Raw genomic sequence first — 20405 nt, 5'->3', positions numbered from 1 at the left:
CCCCTCCGAGAGATAACGCGCAGAGCGTGTCGGCATTCGCGATAATCCCGCTGTTTGCGCTCGGAGATAAAATTTTACGAATCCGGCCAGTTTTTATCGCGGCCGAAACATTCGTCGAGATAATCGACTTTTCGGCGTGCTCGACCAATTACAGTTGCATCAAACCATCGGGGAAATTCGTGGGGTAAAATACAAAGGGGCGCGATGGTAGAGACGACGGAGAATGCGGAATAATCAAACTTCCGCGTGCGTACGAGCCCCTAACGCGCTTGTACCGAATTACCGGCTCCGCTATGCGCGTCCTAGCAGTGGTAATACGTGCCTTCGTCCGAAGGGTGACGACCAGCCTGTTACCATTCAAAGTCATTTAGAGATTATGAGATAATAATCTGAAGCTTTCCGGCAATTGGGGACGTAACACACCGATTATCTCAGCGTCCAAAAATAATGCGTGAATAATATAAAATCCAATAAGATTATCGATTTCGATTAATCTTATCGGTATCGCGCGCAACCGACTCTCGCGAATTAAGTCGCCGCGCCGGTCGACAAGTCCGTTAACAGCCCGTTTAAAAAACTGTCAACGACAGAGGACGAGAGACGCAACGAACGGGAATTAAAAGCGCCCCGTCAGCTCGGCGACGAAGAGAAGGTAGGACGACGTCGTCGCCCGGCGCGCGTAACGCGGACCACACGAGAGACAAGCCGGCGGTGCGTTCTAACTTCCTCCTTCTTCGCGAGATATAAGTTGCCGCGGAGAGGAACGTGAATATAAATGAGACTAACGAGCCCTCTGTGATGCCGGTAATGATGGTGGATTACAGTCGGAGAGCTGGGTCGGCGCGCACGGTCAGCTTCCACGGCCGAGTTTCATGCAGTTGCTGTCATGACTCGCAGCAACCTCGCGCACGCAGTTTTATCGCCGAGAACCTGACGCAAGGATCCGTGCCTTCCACGTGCGATCTATTCCCTCTCCCTCTCCCTCTCCCTCTCTCTTACCGTCGCGAGTGGCAAAAGCTTCGCGTTTCGACGCGATAGTAAATACAACTGAAAGAGGACATTAACGCGTCGCGCTTTATCCTCGAGATATTATTTCGACGCGTCAGTATAAATAGAGATCTCGAGTGGAATCGCGGATTATGTCCTGAACCATAACGCGATGGATTTGCCGGTTGCTATTTGTTTCGAAACTTTAAATCCGATGAAAAACGCCCAACTGTCAAAGGACAGGAGTAATTTTTACAGGAAATTTGTTCTAATTAATGAGATGAATAATAAGAATACACGTATATATGAGTATTATTCCAAAACTGTATAATTTTTGTTTGTGTAAACAAGTTGTCTGTTTAATGCTGTACAATCTGATTTCAACATTTCATATTTCGAAACAAACAAAATTATATTAAACAAATAAATTTATCGAGAAGTTGGAATAACCGTCCCTAAATAAAATATGTTCAATAAAATAAAATAAATAAATGAAATATTTCAAAAGCAGCGGAATGTTCTTTTTTCCGTGTACATAATCAATTATCGAATATTCTGTATGATAAATTAGCGGCACATTTTCAACAATCATTGTACAATAAAGATATGAAGATTACCGTTATTATTGTCCCATATCGAAAACCATTTTTCATTATAATTTTCTCGATAGCACGCGAGATGCTCGATGCATGATCGCATACCCTCGGCATCCGTTTTTTCCCTTTACAGTAGCCTCGCGCTATCAAGAGCTCGTAAGAGTGCGGAACCCACGAGAAATCGAGGTGGTCTACCGTCGAGCGTATTTCTTTATCATTAATCACGCGTATCGGTCGGCAAACACGAGCATGAATAATTGGCAGTGCGGTCCGATCGCGCTGAATGGTCCTTTTCTCTCGAACCAATTACTCGCCACCGCGGATATCTTGCCAGCGGATACGACGAAGATCCCCGTAATGATTATCGAACAAGCCGTTTCACCATGTGTGATCCGATGCTTGCGATTTACATTATCCGCACGCTAGCCTTCCGGTCGTTCGTGAAAAACAAACTAAGCGCGGAAGAAAATGTTAAAAATTTTATCTCGATAAAGCGCCCCGGTGGAATATACGTGCCCAAAAGTCATATTATTTTCCCCCCCGGTAAGGTCGATCCAGAAATTTATGTACTCTAACGAGCTTTCGTGCTTTCACACGCGAATTTTTTGCAAGTGCGCACGCACGCAACCGGTCCGGAACGCAAAGTGCCGCAGTAAACTGGAAATAAACTTTATACCCGTTGAGATTAACCCTGGGATAAAAAAAAAACTGCCCCGACGACGATCCCGCGCTCTCGCCACGGAAGGAACTTCTCCCATCAGTCTCGTGATCACGTAATAACTTAAACGCCGCCCGGCGGGAAAGTTTATTTCCCCGCAAAGCTCCAAGTCGCCAGGGCCGAAAAGCATGGTTTACGACCGGCAACGGATCGTTCTGTCCCGTTACCATGTTAACCCGCGGTAAAGCCCATATCAGACTCTGCATCGGGGATTGCACCGTGGTTACGTATTGGATTGGGACAATGAGGATGGGGCGGTTACGTCATGTCCGTGGTTGACAGCGGATTGCAATCAGTCAAGTCCCCAATCCCCCCGCACATCATCGCGATTTCTATCTACATTGCAGCTTTGACTTAAGAAGAGGGCAAATGTAAACAAAATTCATATAAAATTCCTCAAACCTATTGAACATATTGATTCAAGATTACGATAAATTTTAAAATAAATTCCAAGAAAATTTTCTATATGTATTTTTGAATGATTGCAAAAGCAGGAAATTATCAACAAGAATTTCACACGTGAAAGGATTAAATTTTCGAAAACGAAAGCAAATTGAGATAATTACGATCAATGACACATCATTAGCTATATGTAACAAGAATTGAAAATGCAAAGTGTTATGTACGTGTTGTTCTCTTGCGAAGACCGAATGTAAAGACGGCGTTTCGCGTACACCGAGGACGAATTACGTGTACTCCAGAAATAACATGAAACTTGTTCAAGTGGACACGTAACCTGTCTGCCCAGGAACAATGCCGAGTTTGACGGCGCCTCACATGCATGCGTATATGTGCGCATATCTCCATTATCTATATATACATACAAGTACGCGTATGTGTGTATGTGTGTGGTACGTTAACGCAGACCACCTTGGCCGATTTCATTTCATCGTGCCACTACAATCGTATGATTCCGTTATACAACGGTCGACTGCGATCAATTTCATTGCTTTCGGGGGCAGAACGTTCTGAAATATAATAAATCAATGTTCTCTTTAAGTAACTTTACTTTCAGTCGAAACGTTATATAATATAACTCTCAAAAAAGTAGAGAAGATAACTCGAAATATTATATGTAGTAGCAAAAAAATCTTTCATAAAGTAAATTAAAACTTTTCACGATTAAGTTATTTCTTTTTATTTACTTAAAAAGTTTCGCCAAGTTTCACAGTACTTTAAGTACATGTAGCTTATTGTTAGTACTTAAATTTACGTAGTTTATTGTTAGTTTTGTTTTTACGTTACATATATCTCACTTTTTGACCTCATTCTTCCTTTTTCCATTTTTATTCTCATGCGGCGCCGACACGCATACAATCATTTCAAATTTATATTTCCAGCTCTTGTTCCGTTAAAACGATGAAATTTATCACGAGCGCGATGATGCTCCACCGCGAGCAATAAAAATGCGCCTGGAGGACAAATATTCTTGAGAAAATTATTTTAAAGTAAATTCTACGCGGATGACTTCCTTTTTGTACCGTAATATCAATCATCAATGCAAATACTAAGACTTTTATGTCTTACACAAACTGAACACTGATGGGATAACATACCTTCTTTTTTTTTTTTCAAATAATCTATTTCTAATATCGCGAAATATAAAAATATCGTCCTCCTCACAAAATTTAATTAAGTCATGTTCATATAATGCATGGGAATTTGTTTTCTCCGCGGTTCCAGCTTCAATACACCACACATATACGTATAAGATTAAAGACGAAATAAAAGTGCGGCCCCGTCCATGAATTAGCATAATATGTTAATAACACTTGCAATGTATTAGCATACCACGGAGGCTCACAGTGCCACCCACTGTCTCCTCTCGGCTTTCCGGATGGCGCAATTAATAATTTCGCTATATTATAATACTTAACGTGTGCCACCGGATTAAAAACACGCCCCAGCTACCTACCCACCTACGTTCCGACCGTCGTCGTCGTGTCGTCTGCAGGAAACAGGCGGCGGCGGAACCGCGGATGTGCGGGTCGTCGCACCGTTTACGTAAGACAACGACAGTGGCGTAAAAACGACTAAAGAGGCCGCAGGATTAGCGGAGGACTTTCTCTCTCTCTCTCTCTCTCTCTCTCTCTCTCTCTCTCTCTCTCTCTCTCTCTCTCTCTCTCTCTCTCTCTCTCTCTCTCTCTCTCTCTCTCTCTCTCTCTCTCTCTCTCTCTCTCTCTCTCTCTCTCTCTCTCTCTCTCTCTCTCTCTCTCTCTCTCTCTCTCTCTCTCTCTCTCTCTCTCTCTCGCTCTCCGTATATCTCAGCGTTGTACCGAGAACCAAATTAGCAAGGGGGCTTATTACCGCGGTTGCAGCTGTGCGCCATCGTAATCCGCCGCCGGTGCGCTCTTCCCGAGTGTGCGCGCGTAGCCGTGTAACCTCCGTGAGGCTCTCTTCGCGGTACGTTATTGTCTCTAATTTAAACCGGCGATTTCCTGTCACTCCGGGTCGCGGCTAAGGCTCTGCGGCGCCGCTACGTACATACACGCTGCTCTACGAGGGAATGCTTGCTCGCCCATTCATTCGTACGGCCGCGCTCGGCCGCCGCCGCCGCCGGCTGGCTCAGAGAACAGGATTACGTGGGCTAAATCGGTACTACGTAAACTGGCGGTGGTTCGCGAATCGGTACACCGGTCGGGTTTCTCAATTAGCCCGTGATTTGAGCACATAGCAAGGACACAAGAGATAAATAATTACTTGTGATTCTTGGTTCATAAAATTGCATATTCCTTATGGACCATTATTATCTCTTCCGCAAGCACATGTAAAAGGAAAAAAAAACAACTTTATTATCCATCTACGACGATATCGTTTTAGACATAGTTCTTAATAGTAATTCGTGTAATATTAAGACAAATACTAAAAATATTGTCGATTAAACTATCTTAGTTCCATGTCTACTTATTGCAAAATTCCACGAGTTTTTTTATCGGGCTCTTGACTTTACGAGTTTTCCAGATTTGCAATAAGCTGCTGCCAGATTTGCCATGTCGAACAGTTTGAGGAGCACTGCATATTACTTTGGTATGCACGCGGAATACGCGTGGGTTTCTTCGACGTTGGTCAACGCAACTTGAGCGTCATGGAGAGCGCATAAGCGGAGGAAGCGATCGTACGAGGTCCAAGAAAAGTAAGGACGAGAAACTTTGTGCCCGGTAATCTCCTCGGAGAAGAGACACCTATTTCTTTTTTTTTTTTTTTAATACAAGCTCACAAGCGGAATGCTTAATGCTTAGAAATATTCATGAAAAACACAACGGTCGTGAGTTGAAAGATATCTCTCGTAGAAACTTTTCTAAAGTAATAAAGAGAAAAATGTAAGTTTCTCGTTTGGCGTGCCAAAATTTTTTTTTTTTTATGTGCATTACGACACCCGTATTACCGACGGTATTGCTGAGCGCGTTATTTAATGTCTTCAAAGCTCTTTTATAGCCGTTAACATGGTAAATGCGGACCGAAATGTTATTGTGAAACGATCGGCGACGATCGGTCGGTGCCACGTGAGAAAAGCCGTTCTTCTTTACGACTCACAAAGCGATCTCTCGCAAGCGCCCCGCGGTAGTAATACACATATACCAATGCGAAACCGGTCGAGCTATTATTTTTTTTATGACGTAATTATCGTCAAAGCCTGCCCCGCGCTGGATTGGCCCGAGTTTGGACCCGCTCTCTCCATCTCCGTCCGTTGCTTCTTCCTGTTCACCCTCTATCGCCCTCCATCTCCCTCGTTCGCCTACGGTCTCTCTTTCTCCTTCCCTCCCTCTAGCCTTCATTCTCCCGTAATCGCTCAGGGCAGACCAATCTTCGACGTTCTGATTTTGTTACAGACTGCGGGAGAGAGTTTTAGACCTACGTAAGTTCCACGTTATTAATCCGCTCAGGGTCGTACTGCATTCCCATTTGCGCCCGAGCCGTCGCACATCCCGGTCGAGGACTTTTCTCCTCAACAATTCGCGTAATCACGGTTGGTTCGGATTACTCCCGGTACTCTTGCGTATACACAAAGCACGTACTCTACGCATTCTCTGATAAAATATTTTCTATGCGATAAAATATGTAAAATACTCTACTGCGTATAATAAGGCGATCAATATTCTCGTTATCAAAATCATGTGGCTCTAATATAATAAAATATTGCTTCAATTTGAAAACATAGAATAACTGTATAAATTGGTAACTTAATAATGAACGATCGAGAAAGATATCATTTGTGAAGGTAAACCTTCGCAGAGAATATTATATTTTCACAGAAATATAAAGGACGTCCGAAAATTTGGAATCTGGAATTAAAATATGTAGCAAAGTTCTTGAAAAATTAAATAAAATAATTATTTGTAAATTTGTAAATTTTTATTTTAAGCAGTTTTTGAGACATGAGTGCTTGTCATGCTATTATCAACAATCGCTCGTGCATAGCTTGTAATTGACCAGATTTATATCTTTATTTCGCAGAAACTACTGTTTAACATAAAAGTTTACAAATATCTACTTGAATTTTTCGAGAATTTTTCTCGCTATAGTATTTTAATTCGCGAATTTTAGGACTCTCTGTACAATTATTCACAAACTAAAGTCGCTATTCCGAGCTGCCTTGATGATTTTTTTAAAGCTTTCTTCGAATGCATTTTACGACACTCGGCATTATCTTACTCCGGCATAGCAAAGCTAAGCGATGAGACGATTCCAGAAAACGGTAGCTTTTAACGCGAGAATATACGTGTATAAACGGTGAACTAACTCCGGCGATGTTTTGAGAGAGAGAGTGTTAAAAATATATATCCTCTTCTCTGCAGCGGGCACGAACCGTTTAGGTTTACAGTTAGTATATTCGCTTCTATGTATAGATACACCTTTGTCACTTCCATCTACATGTGAGATGAATCTCTACGTTTTACGAATTATTCATATTTGAAACCACTTTGTCATATCTTCCTCTCATTTAATTTTGAAATAAAACACAGAGGAAAACCTGTTAAGCCAAGAGAAATAAATCCCTTGCCGTTGTGCAAATGCACGAAAGAAAACGCGTGAAAAAACAAACTCACGAAAAATGTTTTTCGTTCGACGTTGAACAATTTCCGCGCGGATTTATTTCTCATTTGGTGCAAAGCTTTCGTACCCAGCGAAAGAATTGCCGCGCCTCCTTTTCATTTTGCAGTTGTCAAAATTGTATAATAAATGGACCACTGATCGTACAAAAATCTGTGAATTTCTTTCCATTTGGAAACAGTCTGTTCACTTGCAAGCGCATTGACCGGTTTGAGCGTGAATGAATACCGGATAGGAAAATATAATTTTAATGGAGAATCGCGCATCAAATTACTCGCTGCCCCGCTATCCGTCATAGGGATTTCGTTTCTCCGCCACTCGTTCCGACTCCTGTGCATTGTTTTATCATAATCTTCTTAGCGCTGTTTCACAAAAGGCTGCTAAATCCGCTTACACGTAAACGCGATCGGGATCGGGCGACTATTCGTCGTGTGTTACCGAACGAACAGCGGGGACTCGCGAGGCAGCGCGAAAAACTCATTAACTCGTTCGCTAATGGCATTACGAAGCATCACGTTTATCCATACGATATTGATAGATTGTAACTGTATTGCCAATGTTTTATTTGTTATCGCATGATTACCGATTCTCCCGTTATTCCACGGTATGACGCGCGCGACGATACACTTTTTACGTTTTTATTTCCTCGTAGCAGAGCTGCAGGTTGCTTTGTACTAAGTTTCGAAATATAATATTATATCTTCGTTAATATTAATAAGTGAGACGTGTATATCGATGGGACCGTCAGCTGCGATGACAAATATTATACATGGCATAAATAAAATATATATAATATTATATACATTTTTTCCTAATTAAAACGCGCATAGGTTCCGGCGTGTATGAAATCAATGTACAGCGATGCGTGTGCGTGTATTCGATTATTCGCTGTATACATGCAGCTGCCACTCAGGAAATTAACTGTCAAGATAGCTTCAAAGCTACGCATTCTTTGGCTCGGCGAGTTGTCGATTCGCGAGTGTGCACTGAATGCGAAGAAATACAGCAAGTCATTATATAACGAATTGGTGATACAACATGGACGGTGAAGGAGCGACGCGATAAATTTGAGTTTAAATAACTCCTCATCAACACGCTCCCCGACATGTTCCGTTTGCCGCTGTATGATTCAGGAAATGAAGTGCAAAATAAACAACAACCCGAATACATATTCCAATATGCTTCAAAAGGAAAAATCTCGGCTAATGATATTCCTCTCCCCTCTCCCCCTCGTTCGCGTAATTAATTTCTCCCCCCTCGTTGCTTTCGAAACTTTCGGCGATAAATAATTTTTCGAGCGGCACGAAAAAGAACAATGCGACCGTTTATCACGTGTGTATCGTTGCGGGGGAACGCAGGCAGGCTTATATCGTTTCCCAGAGTGTATATCCGCCGGTAAGTGTGTATATGTGTGAAAACCTTCGCAGCGCGCGCCAGGTGTCTGAGACTACCTGCTTGCATTTAGAAGAGATTTCCTTCCGAAGGGGAGAAATAACTCAAACACCGACACTCCTGCATCGTGGCTTTGTTATCGCCAAACAGGGTCAAGTAATTGGCCAGTAAATTTTCTCCGTTTCCGTCCTCACAGATACTTAATTTTCCGCATTAGCTTTAAAACGCGCCTAAAAAAAAAAAAGATTCGCACATCAAAACCCGATCGCCGATTGCGCGCTGAAGAAATTAGAGATTTTCGAAGTGAAAATTTTCGCTTCTCAGCTTTTCGCGCCCGTGGGAGAAAATTGCGCGGTGGAACTCGAACAATAATCCCGCCGGCATTTTGTTCCGTCGCAATCTACTTTCATTCGTATTGTTTCGTTGCGGCGTGTGCGAGGGGCGATTATTAAAATTCAAATTAATCCGTCGCACCTGCTGCTGCGTTTCATTTGTTTCGACGATTACGAAATCCCGAGGAGCCTTTATCGTGTCGTCGGGAGGCAAGAGTTATGCATAGGTCAATGACTCAAAACTATTCGATGCCCATAAAAGCCGCGTGCACACGCGCGCAATCGTCATTGCGATCGCGAGTATCTCTGAAGCGGAAAATCGAACCGGTGGCGGCGGTCGCATAACCGATAAGATAGTAAAATCGACAGTATCGATCGCGCGATACTCGTTTCTGCAGATCGGGTCGCATGGCTCTCGGCGTTCACTCGTGGAATGTCGAACGATCCGGAAAAACCTTAAGACCGCGTCGGGTCAGGTCAAAAGGAATATATCCCGCCACGATATTACATTGCGTTTCCCAACGCATCGAGAATGCAACGTGTCTCGAGAGCGTTGCGCCTTTACATATTTTTATTTATGTATATATATATATATTTTTTTTTCCCTTCTACAAAGCAAGTGTGTGCACGGTCTTCGCCTTTTTCATGCTCTGCTTACGACGTGAGTGCTGGCGTGAGTCTACCACCGCCTGCGGTGGACTTGCATGGACACTTGCGAGACCATGAGTGACATTTCGGGGTGTGTTTGCGAGCGAGTCCGCGCAAAGCCGTAGCGCGCGATTCGTCGCTTTTTCTCAAACGGAACCCGGTTAGATTTGCACCGTGATCGAGTAAGCGCCGCCGGTGAAATTATTCAGCGAGGCAGAGGAGAGCGCGCACGCACGCCATATGATATTCGAGCCGAATGAGTACCACGAGCGAGTAGCGGCAGACGAATAAGGCGGAACAGAAAGAAAGAGAGACGTTCTGCCTTGTTTGCACGCAGTGGCGCTCATCGAGTAGACGGAACACGGTGTGTTGCGTCTGGACGCGTGATGCACGAACGCAGAGGCTTTGATACGCAGATCAAAAATATCAGCGGATAAAAAATCCATACTGTTACCTATCGACAACGAATAGAGAAATTACTGTGTGTATATGAATGACTATTGACAGTATTAGAAATCAATAGAGCGAAATGGAACGACGGGCGGGTGTGTTTTTCGAGGCCGATAATTCATATAGCCAAAGTTGGAATATAAACGGCAGCGTTAAACTTTCCACTTTCCGCAGCTTTTCCAATTTTCGCGACGAACAAAGTTCCGGTATTAGGCTTCTCTATCGCGGGCAGCCGGCCGTCGTAAATCGAGGCCGTCCGATCGTAGACACGCTCTCCTACGCGTTAATGCGTGCACACGCGACGGAATGTTTGGCGCATACGTCGCGCTGCTTTACGATCGCGCGACAGCGTGTTGTTGAGATTGAGATACGACTGGTCTCATAAATACGGCGCCGAATATCGCACCCGGAGCGACGCGACGCGTTCTCGAGCGTTTAAAAAAAAAAAAGAAGGATTTAAAAAACGAAAAAAGCCGTTTGTCGCCCCGCTATCCTTCGTTTCACTGCGCTTTCCTACGTAAAATTAGCCGCGCACCCGAGACGAGGATCATCGTCATCTTTCGACCGCAGGATAGAGACGAGGACGACGCAGCAGCGGCAGCTGCTCCTGCGTGTTAAATGCGAGACGTAGTTGTGTTGCCTTTATACTTCGGCCGGCCTTTTACCAGCATATTTATCGTCGTTCTCGAATTCACGATCCGTTACAGACGCGAATGTGCCTGCGGGGCGGACTTTGTGAACTTGGCACCCGACTTGAATCAATTTTTTTTCTTATTTTTTTTTGAAAGATTTTCGTAAGTAAATGTAGTAACATTTATTTTGTTTGTAATAGCGTAGAAAAAAATATCAGAATTTAAAAAAACGTCATCCCCTAACTTTGAACTAAACCAATTTTAACGACTGTTTCTTATAGAAAATCATTTGTAGTGGATTGTAGTACAATTATTTCTGTTTGCAGTTGAACCGTTTGCGTGATATAATTGTAACAATTGGAAAAAAACGGGAATTTGTTATTTTTTAAGATAACTAAAAACGAAAGCAAAATTATTACAATCAACGACAAACGATTCTCAATCGATTCGCGCAAGCGGATTTAAGATATTTAAAAAATTAACAATTATTACTTATAAGGCATTTGTTTATTTAACTGTCGGGTATCAAGTTCACAAAGCTCGGAAATTATTACGAAAAAAAGGTAATCTGACTTACCAACACCGATGCATAGCAGCGGAGTTACGTGTATCACGAACTAAAAAATATAAATACAAATGTACTCAAATTAATTATTCAAGTATTCAAGCAGTTGGGCTCATTCAGCAAACAAAGCAAATCAACGTTCAGTAATTTATTAATCTGATTAATTCTTGCCTTTAATTCTTCGCTGGTTCTAGAAATTGGAGCTAATAAAGAAATGAAAAATCATAATAAAGAATCACTGGCTGCTCACTGATCTGCTGAACGCGCCCATTATTTATGTCAAAGAATAATTATCACGCGTGTGCAACAATTGATTTTGCGAGTAAAAGATAAAATAATAAGTTATTCACCTCAAAGTTGCTCCGCCGATGCCCGATGCCCGATGCCTCTCAGCCCGCCTCCTCCTCTTAGGTTAGAATTCCGCACTCGCACAAAATTTACTCGCGAAAACATTCGACACGATATTTCGAGGTTAATTCGACCGCTTCGACGCGTCGTCACATCCTTTATTCACGACACGCGACAACGGGAAAACAAACTCGAGAAAGTCAGAAGGACATACGCGACGTACAGTGGAATGACTGCGACGAAAAGGAGAGAAAAGAGAGGACTCTCGCGACTCCGAATTATGTTGCACCCGGGCACAGCTAGACTCGATGCACGACGAACATTTCGCTATTTCCAATATGACGATTAATTCGAAGGAAACCGTAATCGAGTTTAACCTACCCGGACGGTAACAGGTCACCGATGTACACAATCCACGCACGTCGAACTCGGTTAAAATTTTTTATCCCGTATTAAAATCGAGATTAATCACACGATTACATTTACGCCAATTAACGACACATATTGATGATACGCGAGTGCGATGTATTTTAATATTGAAAATGTGGAGGGTCTTACAGTATTGCGTTTATTTATTCGCGAAAATAAGATCCAACGGTCGCACACTTCCGGGAATACGTTCGGGACGACTGCTCCTCCTCTCTCTCCCCTCCTCTCCCTTTTCCAACTTTCTCGCAAATTACTGGCGTACGAAAACACTCCGTTGCACTTGCGATATTTTTGCTACTGAATACGGCACTTTTATAAGATGTTTTATACGTTCGATGCTCATAACTGTTCGTTACTCACCGAAACGCGATCGTTCTCTACACCGGGCAATTATCAATTCGCGGCAATTACCATAACCTTCACTCGATCTGCGTGAGAGAGACGAGAGAGCGATACCGCGGTGACGGTTACACTGAAACATGCACTACAGATACACTGAAACTGTGACGATTTTGATCCCCGCGACATTCGCGATTCGCCGGTACACGACGGGGATGATGCCGCACCGATACGCGCGTCCGGCGCGTCGCGTACCACGGCAAGGTTACTGCGCGAACGAGCGACGTACAACAACGGCGGGTGGCGCGGCGCAACTGAGGGGAGGGGATAGCCACCGGCACTCGCTGGCTCGCTGCCCGCTCTTCGGCCGGGCTCGGCCGCCGCCGCCGAGTCCAGCCGAGCGCCGAGTGCTCGCGGTGCTGTTCGCTACCCTCACCACTTACACCGCCGTTACTCGCCACAACGTACTACCACGTGGGACGCGACGTGCGTGCATCGGTGCGGCATCATCCCCGTCGTATACCGGCGAATCGCGAATGTTGCGATTCTTCTGTCTTCCTCGAGTTTATTTTCTCGTTGTCGTGCGTCGCGATAAAGGATGTTTGACGACGCGTTGAAGCGGTCGAATTAATCTCGGAATATCGTGTCGAGTGTCGCGCGATCGTTATTAATTAACTGTGTTTTCGCGAGTGAATTTTGTGTGAATATTTAATACTAACCTGAGAGGAGGAGGCGGCCTGAGAGGCATCGGGCAACGGAGGAGCAACTTTGAAGTGAGTAATTTATTATATTATCTTTTGCTTACAAAATCAATTGTTGCACACGCGCGATAATTATTCTTTGACATAAATAATGGACCCGTTCAGCAGATCAGTGAACGGTCAGTGATTCTTTATTATGATTTTTTATTTCTTTATTAGCTCCAATTTCTTTCCAAGAATTAACGAAGAATTAAAGGCAAGAGTTAATCATACTAATAAATTACTGAACGCTAACTGATTTGCTGTTTGCTGAATGAGCCCAACTGCTTGAATACTTGAATAATTAATTTGAGTATACTTGTATATTTTTTAGTTGGTGATACACGCAACTCCGCTGCTATGCATCGGTGTTGGTAAGTTGGATTATCTTTTTTTCGTAATCATTTTCGGGTTTTGTGAACTTGGCACCCGACAGTTAAATAAACAAATGCCTTATAAGTAGTAATTGTTAATTTTTTAAATATCTTAAATCCGCTTGCGGGGATCGATTTGTAGAACAGTAGAACTGTTTGTAGTTGTTTGTAATAATTTTGCTTTCGTTTTTAGTTATTTTGAAAAGTAACAAATTCCCGTTTTTTTTCCAATTGTTACAATTATATCACGCAAACGGTTCAACTACAAACGGAAATAATATAATTGTACTACACAAATGTAACTACACAAGTGTAATCCACAAATGATTTTCTATAAGAAACAGTCGTTAAATTTATTTCAAAGTTGGGGGATGATGTTTTTTTAAATTCCGATATTTTTTTTCTACGCTACTACAAACAAAATAAATGTTACTACATTTAACTACAAACAAAAATCTTTCGAAAAAAAATTAAGAAAAAAAAATCGCTTCAAGTCGGGTGCCAAGTTCACAAAGCCTGCGGGGCGGGCTCTGCCTCTTTCTTTCCCTTCGCTTTTAAAAATCAAATCTGTTGACGACGAGCACTTGATTTCGTTCGAGAGATAGCGACGGCGAGACGTATATGCGTGTTTCTAAACAAGTTATTCTACTTTTATTTTTATTTCCTTGAAACAGATACTTTTGATTTATAAATAAGACATTCCGTTTTTGTTTTTGTTTTTTCAAAAAATAAAAATAAAAAATAAAAATTTTATAATATTCTTCAAAAAAGTATTCCTCGTCAAGTACACATGGTAATAAGTTTCTTCTACAATTTGTGACAATAAAATTTGTGTGATTCAATTTATTACACTTTTAACACAGCTAATAAAAAACAATTTGATAAATATATGTTAAAACCGGTTATCTTTAATAAACATTTTTTACAATTAAATATTATGGTAAAGATAACCGTTACTTACAAAAGGAAAAATAAATTGATTGAGCGAGAGGGTATTTAGGATATCTAAAGTACACACATTACAGAACGACGGTCGGAATGCTCGAATTGGAAAGCTTCCCGGCCACACGATAGGTTCTCCGGTTTCGGTCACGAGAGAACTGTTGAAAAGTTTTCTCCGAATTCTCTCGAGATAGGCTAATTTTTCATTCTAAAAAGCTAAAACCCCTACGATCGGACATTGACATCACGTTCGGAGTACGTTAATCAGTCACTTATCAGTAACGCTTGAGTGTATCTGTCTCCGCGACCGGCATTTTCAGGACGGACAATAGCTAATCGCCACCTGTCCAAGTCGTGTAATCTCACGGGGTACAATTAACGAAGTGGCGTTAACATCGACGGACTCGAATAGAGTGGGTCAAAGACACTCGTGGAAACTACGTCTGCTCGACGTCTAATGGTCCAAGTGTCGTCGTGCGACGATGATGCAACCAAGATATCACGCTCGTACGTCTCATACGTCTCGTACGTCATTATTATAACTGAAAGGCAATAAAAGCGCTACGTGGGACGCGTTTGATAAACGAGCGGACCACTATATAACGGCCGTGGATTCCTAATTTATCTAACGCACATTCCACGAAGTTGAGATTTACTTAGCTGAAATCCTGCAACGCTACAAAAGGCATGCATATTTTATCTCACAGCGATCGCAGGCTGAAATAATAAGTGAAGCAAGTCTATTTTTGATGTACCTTGAAAATTCGAGCCTCCGTTAATGTTGGCTATACGTTAACCTCGAACCCCTACAAACCTTGGATACATATAAAGATCATAATTCACCGTAATCTAAAATTTATACAAGTGCTTTTTTGCAATTCTTCGCCGCATCGATCGGGGCGCGCAGCTTTTAACGAAAGATATAGCACAGTTATTGAGCTATACGGAAATGATTGTAGCTATACGAAACTGAATATCACCGGTTAGAAAAAGCGTTAACTCAATAATGCACAAGGGCAATGCAACGTCAACGATGTGTGCCGCGTTTACAGGGACACGAAGGCAGATAAACGTAACCAACGAGATAGCCGAGTCTTCGCAACACGTGCTCCGTGCTATACACCGTCGGCTTTATCATTTTTTCATATAACCGCGGCGGTACGTATCAGTCAGAGTTTCTAAAGCGGGAGATTACAACGATCCCCGCGTTTGAGCGTGCAATCATTTTTTCACCGGCGAGAGCATCGCATTCTTATTCTCCGCAGACACAAAAAGGCCATGAAGAAGTCCAGAAGCCGACGGTCGGCGCTCGGTAAAGACGCTTGGAAAACTGTCACGTAAACTTTTATACTTCGGACTGCTCATTTCACGTTACGACGCTTACTACCGATGCATCTGCTGCCACAGAAGGACAACGATATCGCTTAACTTATATATGAGTCCGCGATTTCAGTGAAAAATTACAACGTCCACATAAAGAATTCAATATCGAAAAATCAATATTAAATCGACAATCATTGTCTCATATACGTAAGTAAAAGATGGCAAATCTTCTTTGAAGAATTTAATAATCTTAAACAGACATAACTTCCTATACATGAAAAGAGTTTTAGTTTTATCGTAAAAAATAAATTTATTCAATAAAAATCTCTCTTTTATGAAATGAGAAGAAAAAATCGGATATAAAAAATAACAATAACTTTAAACCAAGAACTAGAATTTGTTAATACTACATTTTTTCTTGTGAATAGTTTTTCAAAATTCTCATAAAATTTGTTTCTGATTAAATTACTTAAAACTATTCTCGTCATAAAATTTGATGCTATTATAGAGACATTTATTTAAAAAAAAGAATTTTAAGAAATTTAGGAATATCAATATATTAATCATAACCTTACTCTAAAATTTGATCAAATTTTTACATCATGTAAAAAGACTGAATCTCCTTTTTAAGTTCTATATTCTGACTCTTACACATATGAGACAACGATTGTCAATACTAATTTCTTCTATACCGCAATCGGCACTCCTTTTTTCTGATTTTCATGCGTGCGTGTCAGTGTAAAGGATACGTGACAATTCGCTTAAAATAAATGTGTGTTTACACACACATTTTATCATTATTCGAAACCTCGTATATTTACTCAAGGCGCAATCTGCCATCTTCCCGACAAATTCCATCCAATATTTTGCCTCTCAAGGACGAAATGTAGAAAGAACTGGTTTCTCACCGTACATCAAACTCGTTCCCTCGTAACAACAGAATATTGTTGAAGGACTCGGTCATTTGAAAAGTCGACGCGACTCGAGCGAACTTTACGTATAATTAACGTTAGCGGAATCTCGAAGACGGCGGTGCACCTATAGCGCGTCTGAATCAATTATTTCGTAAAATTTCACCGTCACTTCATACGTTGCTTCATTCCGTGATTGCAATCGCGAACTCGATGACGACCGTCGAGCGAAAGTAAAAAAAAAAAGAGAGAAACACGGAAGCCTCCAATTATAGAAGTGACGCTTTTTTCCCTCGATACGTTAAAGATATGCGTCTCGCTGACACGATCGCGACGGAAAAACACTCATTACGAAGGAAACTGATACGCGATCATACGGGGAAGGCGAGGCGGGAGCGGGCGACTTCCCGTGTCTTTATTCTCGCTTCGATACACAATTGAAGAATTCCTTTGAGCTCCCTCTCCTTCCGCGAATCACCGAGCCACGACGCACACGCGGCGCAACGAGAGAGAGAGAGAGAGAGAGAGAAGAAAAAGAGAGAAAGAGAGAGAAACCGGGCATCGTCAACGACGACGACGACGACGACGACACGACGACGTTTGTTGACACTGTACGGGCGTGTTCCCTGCCCTGGTACTCACACACGCGCGTACAAACACCGGCGCCAGCAAAACAAACACACCAGAGGTGTCTACGCCGGTGCCCAACCGGAGTATCGAAATGTATCGCAGCAGCCACCCCTGGAGTCGCGCTCTCGTTTCCGCGAAAAAAAAAAGACCCGTTCGAGCGCCTTCGAAAAAGTCGGACAATGGAATTGAGTCCAACGCCGTCGAATCAAAGCCGGAGGAAATACATAGAGTTACGCCGCGGCTATTTTAACAATCTCTGCCGGAGCGTTGTTACGTCCACGCGTGTATTGTACACGTATACTGTGCGTAAACAATGCGTAATCTGCGTGAAAAAGTTACGACGCTGGCGCGTTCTTGTTTTTTCCGCCTGTGAAGCCTTTGTGGGAAAAGAGCAGAGCAAAGAGAGACAGTGGAAAGAAGAGAGATAGAGAGAGAGAGAGAGAGAGAGAGAGAGGAGAGGGGAAATGGGGGAAAAAGAGAATAAACTAAACTTACAATTGCGTTGTTTACATTCGCTCGGATATCAAATGTGCGTAATGTCAAAACAAATTCAGTTACGTTAAAATCAACATGACGCGCTCACGAGAATTTCTATAATAACGATACCTTCATTTTAACAAACCCGTATACAGCATTGGCTTTTTACGTAATAACGGAAATGCTGTAGAAACGGTTTACATCGGTTGTAATTACCACCGCTGCAGTATATAACTTTTATGAATAATAATTTAGACGTGGCGTAGCGCGCACGCGTATCGCGTTTTAACATTATGCCCGTCTAGTTCGACGTAAAAAGCGCCGGGTTAAATAAATTTCGCCGAAACGATGTAAACGAATTTGCGCGCACCGACGCCGCGTATTAAAAACGGACCGCGAAAGGGGAGAAATATATGCGCGCGAGCGAATTTTTATTTTATTTTTTATTTTTTATCAGCACGTGCTAACCGAAAATTTTGATTGGAACGGACGACGTTTCGGGTTCCCGTCCGCTCTCGCGGCACGAAAAGACGGCGGCGAGAATCGCCGACGGACGAGGTCAAGCGAAACGCCGTCCATTGAAAAACCACGCTCATTCATCTTGCCCGGCGATAATGACGAGTAGAGCCGGCCGTTACATCGCTCCGCGGTTCGGTAACCTAACCCAACCTTCCGATAATTAACGTCGTATCTGATCAAAACAATCCGAAGCGGTCGGCGTTGACTCGTGAGAGAAGTACCGAGGGAAAGTGTTGCGTGAAGTCGCACGTGAGAAATATTATCGAGCACCGCTGTCGCCTTCTCTCGGTTTTAATTTGTGTCATTCGTAAAGAGGAAGTCACGCGTGTGAAATGCTCCAGCGAAAAGCGCGCGACACGCCGTGCGCACTTTTTTCCTCCGGAGTTTTTTCTCTCGCCCGAACACCGCTCGGGGAAAAAAAACCCCAGGTCTTTGGAGAAGCGCGATAAAAAACCGCTCGCCCACCGAGCGACGTGCCTCGGATTCCGAAACTGGCATGGACGAGACGGCGTGTCGCTTAAATTATCCCGCTGCGTGACCTACGCTTCCCCTCTCGAATGGTAAATAAATTTTGGAAAAAAGGAAGCGTTTTGAACGCGTCGAGTAATGGAGTTTTCGAACCGAGATCCTCCCCGTCGATCATTCCCCGTTTCTCGAGCGCTCCCCAGGCTCCTGCCCCCCCCCCCTCCGCCTCGGTTTTCCCTCGACGCGTGAAAAGATCGCGAGGAGATCGAAGAGAGATTCACGGTCGTTACTCGCCGACGCCATCTTGTTCGAACGAACGAGATCGAATCGTCGTTGGCCAAGAATCGGAATCACTACCTGCGACACTCGCAATTTAACCATATATGTAATACATGTACGAACATAACGCGCCGATCTCGTGCACATTCCACGGCGGTGGAGCCGCGCGTCTCCTTTGTCCCCTCGTAGGAAGCGAGGAGAACGCGAGAATCGGGAAGAGACACTAACCTTGTTCGCGCTGCGATTCCCGCGACGTTGGCCGCGTCCGTGTCCCGTGAAGAAAACACAGCCGAGTGTTCCCCTCCGTCTGTCCCGAGGGGGGGCGACGTGCTTCAGGTAATCCAACAGAAACTCCAAACGGCAGGAGAACCAACAACACTCTCGTCTCGGAGTCTCACAATCACCGCCGCGCGGCACCTTACGTTGGAGCAGCGGGCACCGTGTCACTGCACTTTGAAGTTAGCCGTGTATACGAAACGCGCGAAGCTATCTTCACTCTCCTTCCCGCTGGCTCTCGCCCGGGCCAGGCAACACGGCCGCCGCCGGCGCGCTACACGCGTTTCAAACTCTCGAGAGCGCGACAATGGGTTTACAACGTCGGCGGACAGAGCAGCTGCCGGAGGAGCTCTGCCCCCACGTGGAAGCGAGCGACCGCCGCGGAGCGAATATCCGTCACGTCGGAACGGCAAACCGAGACTGGCGCGCCGCTACGGAGTTGCGGACGCCGAGCCTAACAGGCTCGCTCCGTCTCTCTTTATCCCCCCTCCCGAGCCGCTTCTTACTCGCTCTTTCTCTCTCGCTCGCCTCCCCCTCTTCCCCTCTCTGCCGCTCTTTCGCTCGCACTCTCGAGCCCCTCTCGCCCCTCGATCGTCCCGTGGTCGTTCCCCATCCGTTTCTCGGTTCCCCTCGATGGTCTGCCGTCACCCTTCGTCCCGTTCCTCACCTGCCGTCGCGCTCTTCCACGGCCGGCGACGATCCCTTCTCTCCACGGACGATCTCTTATTGCCGGTCGGACCAACCCGATCCCTTTTCCAACCGTGCAGTCCGGCGCGAACATGTTACTGCGTGCACCGTGCCCCTCCCCCCGTCCTCTCTCGCTCTCTCTCGACTCGTAAGCGTCCTACCCCGCCGCGCAGCTCGACTCTCTCGGCGTAAAACTCCCCATGTTCTGCATCGTTGCGCTCGACACACGCAAGTTCGGACACCGTGCGCTTCTTCTCTCGCTTTCTCTCTCTCTCTCTCTCCTGACGCACGCCG

At 44.0% G+C, this 20405-nt stretch overlaps 1 protein-coding gene across 8 annotated transcripts in view; it reads right to left on the bottom strand.

Moving 5' to 3' along the window:
- LOC105837990 (fat-like cadherin-related tumor suppressor homolog) overlaps positions 1 to 19939 on the bottom strand; it is a 343441-nt gene extending 323502 nt beyond the window's left edge. For 4 of the 8 annotated variants that reach the window (XM_036283281.1, XM_036283298.1, XM_036283304.1 and 1 more), the window contains exons 1-2: positions 11723 to 12755; positions 11385 to 11424 (exon numbers count right to left, since the gene is read on the bottom strand). The gene's annotated coding sequence lies outside the window, so the exon portion shown is untranslated. Of the gene's footprint in view, positions 1 to 11384; positions 11425 to 11722; positions 12757 to 19376 lie in introns of those variants that run through there. The other 4 variants (XM_036283293.1, XM_028191655.2, XM_036283295.1 and 1 more) reach the window with 3 other exon arrangements.
- Positions 19940 to 20405: the final 466 nt, after the last annotated feature.

The sequence above is a fragment of the Monomorium pharaonis genome, chromosome 1 (genome assembly GCF_013373865.1).
Source record: "Monomorium pharaonis isolate MP-MQ-018 chromosome 1, ASM1337386v2, whole genome shotgun sequence".
Classification (NCBI taxonomy): domain Eukaryota; kingdom Metazoa; phylum Arthropoda; class Insecta; order Hymenoptera; family Formicidae; genus Monomorium; species Monomorium pharaonis.
This window is presented reverse-complemented; position numbering and strand designations above follow the sequence as displayed.